The 7,702-nt window shown below is 35.6% G+C and overlaps 1 protein-coding gene across 8 annotated transcripts in view; it reads left to right on the top strand.

Moving 5' to 3' along the window:
* NCKAP5 (NCK associated protein 5) overlaps positions 1–7,702 on the top strand; it is a 1,185,533-nt gene that overhangs the window by 727,637 nt on the left and 450,194 nt on the right. The gene's annotated exons all lie outside the window — the stretch shown is intronic.

Below are 7,702 nucleotides of genomic sequence, written 5' to 3'. Positions count from 1 at the left end.
GGAGCCATTAGCTTAAATTGTGACAACTTCCATATCTTAGCACCAGAGATGACTCTTAGAATCATAAAATCTCAGAGCTATAAGACACCACAGAGGTCATCTAGCCCAACTCCTTCCTGAAACATAAAATTTTCAATCCTAATAAGTTTACATTTGAAAATCTCTGATGATGAGGACCTCATTCCATTCCAAGACATGCTGCTCTGTTTTTCACAGCTATAATTGTTAGGAAATCTTTTCAATGAATCCAAAGTTCTTTCTCTCTCTCCATTCTTCCTCCCATTTTCAGTTTTTAAGGATGTTCTTAATTTATTAATAATGGGATTTATTACCATCAGTTCAGTTCCTAAAGGGAGCAAGTTCCTCTCCTCTCATGGTACCTTAGAGAAGCATTGGAGCTCTTGCAAGTTTTTAAGATGAAGAGAGGAGACAGATGAATATGCTGACCCTAGCCTAAGTAAGGGCATGAAAGGAGAGGAGAGAATAGAGGGAGAGAAACTATCGAGGTACTATGAAATAATAGTGTATCAAGGAGTGTGGAGTGCATATCCTCTCCTCCCTTTATGTTCTCCAGGATTCCATTATAAGTGAATTGAATTCTTCCAGAATATCCACCAGTAATAACCAGAATTTCCATGTCCTAGAGTAGTTAGATGAATTCTTTCGTGCGAAGGACCATTTCTTTATTGGAAATGTTGTTTTTAGGAAAGAACAAAGGGTTTAACTCAACCCTAAATGTTGATCAGTATCAAAAATCAAACACATGTTACATTCAATCACAGTCTCAGCACTGCAAGGGACCTCAGAGATTACCTAATCATTTAGAATAGGAATTCCTTCTAAAATAACCTGAAAAATGGGCATCAGAATTTTGCCTGGGTTCTCCAGTGATGACTTATTCATTATCATGAGATGTAGCCCATTGCACTTTGAGGCTACCTTCAGTGTTAGGGAGTTTGGGCTTTTAAGGAGCTCGTGTCTGTTTCTCTATAACTCCTACCCCTTATTGACTGTTCTACCTTTTGTTAGCCAAGTCCCTGGAGCTGAATTCATTATTGAAATTCAGAAAGATTTTATCAATGGCATTTCTGTGGGGATTTTTTAGTCTTTTAACACTGCAAAAAAGATGAAATGAGTTTATTATATCATGTCATGAACTTTTACTGGTGAACGAATTCTGTCTGTCAATGATCACTGTTTCTTTTTTTGATTACCTACATACCATACTTTTAATATTACAGTCTTAAATTTTGCTAGGAGCTAAAGGTTAATTGTCAAATAATTTGTAGACTCCACTTCCTTCTCTTTTACCCCCTTTTTAGGGAAAATCCAGTGCTTAACTGAATTCTAGGCCACTGTTAAAGGCAAAAAAATAATTATTAATTGTAATACAATTTTGTTTCTGTTAAGAATTGCATATACATATGCATAAAGTGCTATAAAACTGTATTCCCTTTGACATAGTAATGCCACTAGTACATGTGTATCTCAAAGAGATCAAAGAAAAAGGGGAAAAAGGTCTATTTGTACAAAAATATTCATAGCAGCTCTTTTTGTCATGGCAAAGAGTTGGAAATTATGGGGATACCCATCAATTGGGAAATGACTGAACCAGTTATGGTATATGATTATGAAGGAATACTATTGTGCTGCAAGAAATTAGTAGGATGGTTTCAGAAAAATCTAGGAAGACATATAACTGATGAAATTTAAATGAGCTGTACCAGTAGGATACTGTACACAGTATCAGCAATATTATAAAGATGATCAGCTGTGAAAGACTTAGCCGCTATGGTCGAGATAATGATCTAAGACAATTCCAAAAGACCCATGATGAAAAATGCTGTCTCTCTCCAGAGAGAGAGAACTGATGAACTATAGGTAAAGACTGAAACATACTTATTTCTAAACTTTCTTCATTTTTCTTGGATGTGTTTTCTATTGCAACATGGCTGATATAGAAATATATTTAGCGTGACATCACATGTACAATTAATGTAGTGTTTGCCTTCTCAAGGAATGGGATAGTGGTGGGAGGGAGAGGATTTTGAATTGAGTTTAAAAATGTTAAAATGGTTACATGTAATTGGGAAATATTTAAGAAAATTTATAAATATATATTTAAAAGGATTGCATGCACACATAACTTAGGATCATAGTTACATTTATTAGGATCATAGTTATATTTATTAGGATCACAGCTTTTTTTAGTATGATCTTCTCATAATACTTCAAGTGTCACTGTATAATATGACTTATAATATTCATAGTGGCATTCTTCATAGAATGTTCAATTTAATTCAACAAAAATTTAATAAGCACCAATTATTGTATTATATTGGGGTGATACAGCATGTGCACAAGTAAGTAAAGACAAGGTAATTTAAGGAGAGAAAACTGCAGTAACACCTGAGAGGGAATAGGAAAGGAGGCTTCACAGAGAAGATGATACCTGAGCCTTGAAAAGACATTAAGATTCTTCAAGGCAGATATATGGCCAGTGAGCATGCCAGCTATGGGCAATGATCTGTGCAAGTGATGGCAGACGATAGAATTTCACATCTAGGGACTATATAGTAAGGCAGTTTCCTGGGAATATAGAATGCTTAAAGGAGAGTAATATAGTATAAGGTTATACTTGTGACCCATCATTCATTCAAATCAATCAAGCATTTTTTAAAGCGACTACTATATTCAAGGTAATGTCTTAGGTGCTAGGGATACAAAGACTTCAGATAAATTCCCCATGCCTTCAGGGGCCTTGCATTCTAATGGGGGGGGGGGGGGTAACTACAGCATGCACATTTGTAGTTATGTAGAAAACACACATTTGAGTATATGTATATATACATACATATATAACATATATAAAGCAGACACAATATAATGTTTGACAGAACATACTATCTTCAGTTTATCATGACATTGGGAAACAATTTACCCCATTCATTTTCTATTTTAAAACTCCTCCATATAGCCCCCTAATCCCACCTCACTCATGTTCTTTCTCTGACTCCTCCTTTCCCCATCTTCTCACCTTGACTATTAATATCTTTTTTTTTTGCACGGAATATGGTGATGTTATTGACGGTATACAATACAGGACACTAGGCTTCTTCCCCCTACTACAGGGGAGCTTTGGAACAAGGATGTGAATGGGACATGGGATCCCTAGTATAGGAACATAGGTTAGAAATGTGGGCTCCCCAGTGGTGGATCTCCTCTTTTTGGCTGGGGATGAAGATCCATGGCTTTCCACTTTACTCCTTGGAGGCTGTGTAGACCATGAGGTCTACTACACGGTTGCTATAATCATACTCATTGTCATGCCAGGAGATGAGTTTGACAAAAGACCATTAAATATCTTTAGGAAAAGTTACTAATGCCCTTAGAAAAGGATTTTATACAACTGTCTTGTGTCAAAATACATACCCCTTCCCAAAATAAGAGAATTTTCAAAGCTTTAAACTGAAAATGATTCACCAAAAGCAATAACAAAAAGCAGTAGGAACAGACAAAAATAAAGTTTTAAAAAGTGACAAATTTGCTTATGGTAAACATGTTATCTTTGTAACATACTGAAAAGAAAACGACTTTTGTGTGTTCTGTAAATTCTGAGTAATACTTCAAACATTCTGGATCTTTAGTATAAACCAAGTGACTAATGAATATAATCATGAGCCCCCTTTTTTGTATTTTATTCAGACAGTGGTGTTGCACATTTTTCAGCCTCTCCAGTTGCTATAGGTAATAATTACAGGTTAGCCTTTCCCTGCCTTAAACAACCAACAGCAAATTTTAGTCCTGCAAATTGCTATAGCAGCTAAGTGTAGTCTTATATATCAAGAAGTATACTCACATTAATTAAAAGAGAGAACAAAACCTAACCTCTTTCCCAGATGATCCTGTACAATTCATTTAACCTCCCTAGGCCTCAGTTTGCTCATCTGTAAAACGAGAAATAGTTTTCAAAATCCTTTCTAGCTATACTGCTTTTATCTTATGACGCTTTAAGTCTTTCTGCTATTGATTTGTGACCCAGATGTTAGAATAAAAGGACAGCACTGAGTAAACAGAAGCCTTTGGGGATTAGAGTTGCCATATATGTAACATTTTGTTATTAACAGAGTTCTTGGAAAAAACCCTTTTGGTTTTAGTTCCAAATGAAATGCTTTTTAAATAGCTTAGCCCACATTTTAATCTTAAGCAGTAATATTTTATGAACATAAGCTAGTATTTGATGTTTCAGCATCCTGTTCCACCTCAGGGTTAAAATTCAGCAGTCTATTCTGTGCATGCAAAAATCATAGGTTTTTGTGTTGAATATATACTAATTTCAATGCTACTCTCTAGGAATTGCTTATTAAGTAAACCATTGATATGACTTTAATTTATTGTAAATGATTTTTTACTAAACACATTGTGTATTCTCCAGTCTACTTATTTGAGGGTTCCAGGTGGATGGGTGATAGCTAATTTGGATTTTATTATATGTACTAACCTCCATCCCTTTTATCTTTGAAGTGAACTTATCCTTAACCAATGTAGAATGTGAGTATCTCCTAGTCTAGTTCCATTATGCTGTCTCAATGTCCTTTATTAGGATACAGTGTGTTTTGCTTAGATGGTAGAATACCAGGTTTATATTTACTCTGAGATGTTTATGCAACCTGGGGGAAAGCATCAGTGTTCTCCTTCCTTGACATTTTTGTACACGTAAAATGATAATATAAACCTTAAGGACATTCTTAAAGGGGAAGAGAAACACAAAGGCAGCTAAAACAGTGTATGATATGAAGAGGTCTGTGTGAAAGAACTATGTGATCCACTTCACCTTGGTGATGGCAGAGGTGCACATACAGTGATTGGGGGTAGAGTTATGGAATCATTACATAGATGATTGTATTCACTTCAATAGACAGAATCTTCTCCTGCCTACCCAAGGTCTCAGTGCCGGGGATATTTGTTATAACTCACAATATTCTAAGGATTTCTCTAATAGGAACTTTCTAAACAAAACAAGAAGTTAACACAATCTCATTTAAAAATTAACTATGGGGGTAGCTATGTGGCACAGTAAATAGAGCACCGGCCCTGGAATCAGGAGGACCTGAGTTCAAATCCAGCCTCAGATATTTAACAGGTACTTGCTATGTGACCGTGGGCAAGTCAGTTAACCCCAACTGCTCTGCCTTCCCCTTCCAAAAAAAAAAAGCAAAAAAAATTTAAACAAAATTTAAAAATTAGCTACATAATAAATGGATTTTGGTGATACCTTGTGGCATTTTTATAATTTTTTCTATTTGCAAATAATTCTATAACTAGCTATCATTCTATACTTTTCAAAGTTCTTTAACACTTTCATATGCATTTCTTCACTGTGAAATGTAAAATGTAAGTTTCTTTAGGTCAGGGAATATTTTAGTTTTGTCTTTATAGTCTCAATGCCTAGTATATTTCCTAAAATCTTTTTTTAAATTAAGCCTATGATTTTATGGGAGTTGGAAGCTTTTGAGGATGAACTTTCTGTACTAATGCCTATCAACACTTCCTTTGCAGCATATATTATTTTTTTTATTTTTTTGGGAGGGGCAAATTGGGGTTAAGTGACTTGCCCAAGGTCACATGGCTAGTAAGTGTTACGTGTCTGAGGCTGCCTTTGAACTCAAGTCCTACTGACTCAAGGGCCGGTGCTCTATTCACTGTGCCACCTAGCTGCCCCTGCAACATATATTCTTAAGGAATTTTTTGGTAGCACTAAGAAATTGTGACTCATCTATAGTTATATAGCCAATATGTTTCTGAGACTGAACTTAAACCTAGCTCTTATTTTGAGGCTACCTCAATTTCTACCATAATAGACGGCCTTGAACAAAGTAAGTGCATAATAAATGTAAGCTATTTGTTGAATCCTTCCACCAGTTATACTAAGTAGGCAAGATGATACTATTATCTCCATTTTAGTGATTGAGCAACTAAAAAAAATTCTCTTAAATCTACTGAGTTATACACAATTATAAGATAATATGACTTAGCCCGTTTCCCAAAGATAATCAGTGACAAATTCAGGACTACAAACCAGGTTTCCTGACTCCCTCTTCACTAAACCATAGTTCGTGCCCCCCTTCCCCCCCCTTGTATGTGCTATATTGTATATCTATGTGGTCTGCTAACTCAGGAAGCGCATACCTTGCCACAGTATCAGAACTTGATTCTTTGTTGGCAGGATATGAAAGATTAACTGTAGTAAGTAGCAAGAGGCCTCTTCTATTCCAGTTATTGCCAGAAAGAGTGATTATTTCTGAAGAGATGCCATCTGGAATGTGTGAAGTTGTGAAATGACCTTTTATCATCATGTTGGCCCATATTTCTGGAAGAGGGTCAACTAGAAATATCCTTCCATGGAGAAATAGAGATTAGGCTGAAAAATCTTTTGTTTCTATTCTTTTATCTACCCCACCTCCCACCTCTTACTGCTATATTGACCCCCCCCCCGCCACCTCCAACATAGAGGAACTGAAACATTCTAGAAGAGTGATTGGTTTATTTCAGGAAAACTTTCTTGCACAGATTGATCTTGAAGTACTGAAAAAGTTTAGTTTTCTCATTTGTAGAATGCATAGGCTATAAATAAATAACCATTAAGACAGAAACACATAATCCTATATTTGGAAGTCATCACAATTTTCTCATTTGTCTCTCTACCTAGTACATCAATATCCTCTAAAATTTTCTTCACAAATTTTTAATCTGGCCTCTACTTTTAAACCTTGAATGATGTCAAATTAACCAATTCATGAGGCAACCTATTCCATTTTCAAGTACCTCTAATTGTTACCAAGTCCTTCCTTATATTGAACCAAAAATCTACATTCTGGGACTTTCTTCTACCCATTGACTTTAGCTATGCCATTTGGAGTCCCATAGAAAAGTTTAATTTCTCTTCTGCATGAAAGCTCTTCAAAGATATGAATATAGTTATTTATTCACACTCCTCCCCAGGTGAAATATTCTGTGCTTTAGGTACACCATGCCCAGGTACTTCAAGAGATTCTCATATGAGTACTTTCATAATGTTGAGTACCTTCAACATACTCCAGCTTACCAATGTGTCTCGTTATATGACATCCAGAATTTAACATAATACTCAAGGTGTTGTCTGATTTGTGCAGAGCACAGTGAAACTGTTACCTCCATTGTACCAATTATTATGCCACATCTGGATCTTACTATATGGGTCATAATAGGCATATTACTTAACATCTCTGTGTGTAATAGTCCTCAGATGTAAGATAGAAATGATAATACTTTTAAAAATGAATTTTATGTTTAACCTTAGTTTACAACATTCATTTCCACAAGATTTTGAGTTACAAATTTTCTTCCCTTCTGTCCCTTACCCACCATACCAAAACAGTGATCCCACTGAATACCTCCTACCCCAATCTGCTCTCTCCTATATCCTCCCCTTTCTCTCCTCCAACTTTCCAGTAGAGCAAAATGGATCTCCATGCCCCAGTGCCTGTATATCTTATTTACTAGTTGCATGTAAATAATTATAATTTTTTTAAATTTGATTTTAAGACTTTGAATTCCAGATTCTTTCCCTTCTTCCCTCGTCACTCAGCCTTACTGGGAAGATAAGCAATCCCATATAGGTTGTACATGTATAGTTAATGCAAAACTTTTCCATAGTGGATAT

Source organism: Petaurus breviceps, unplaced genomic scaffold, assembly GCF_028583685.1.
Source record: "Petaurus breviceps papuanus isolate PSGF00001 unplaced genomic scaffold, PetGlider_PUasm1.0 90752, whole genome shotgun sequence".
Taxonomy (NCBI): Eukaryota; Metazoa; Chordata; class Mammalia; order Diprotodontia; family Petauridae; genus Petaurus; species Petaurus breviceps.
This window is presented reverse-complemented; position numbering and strand designations above follow the sequence as displayed.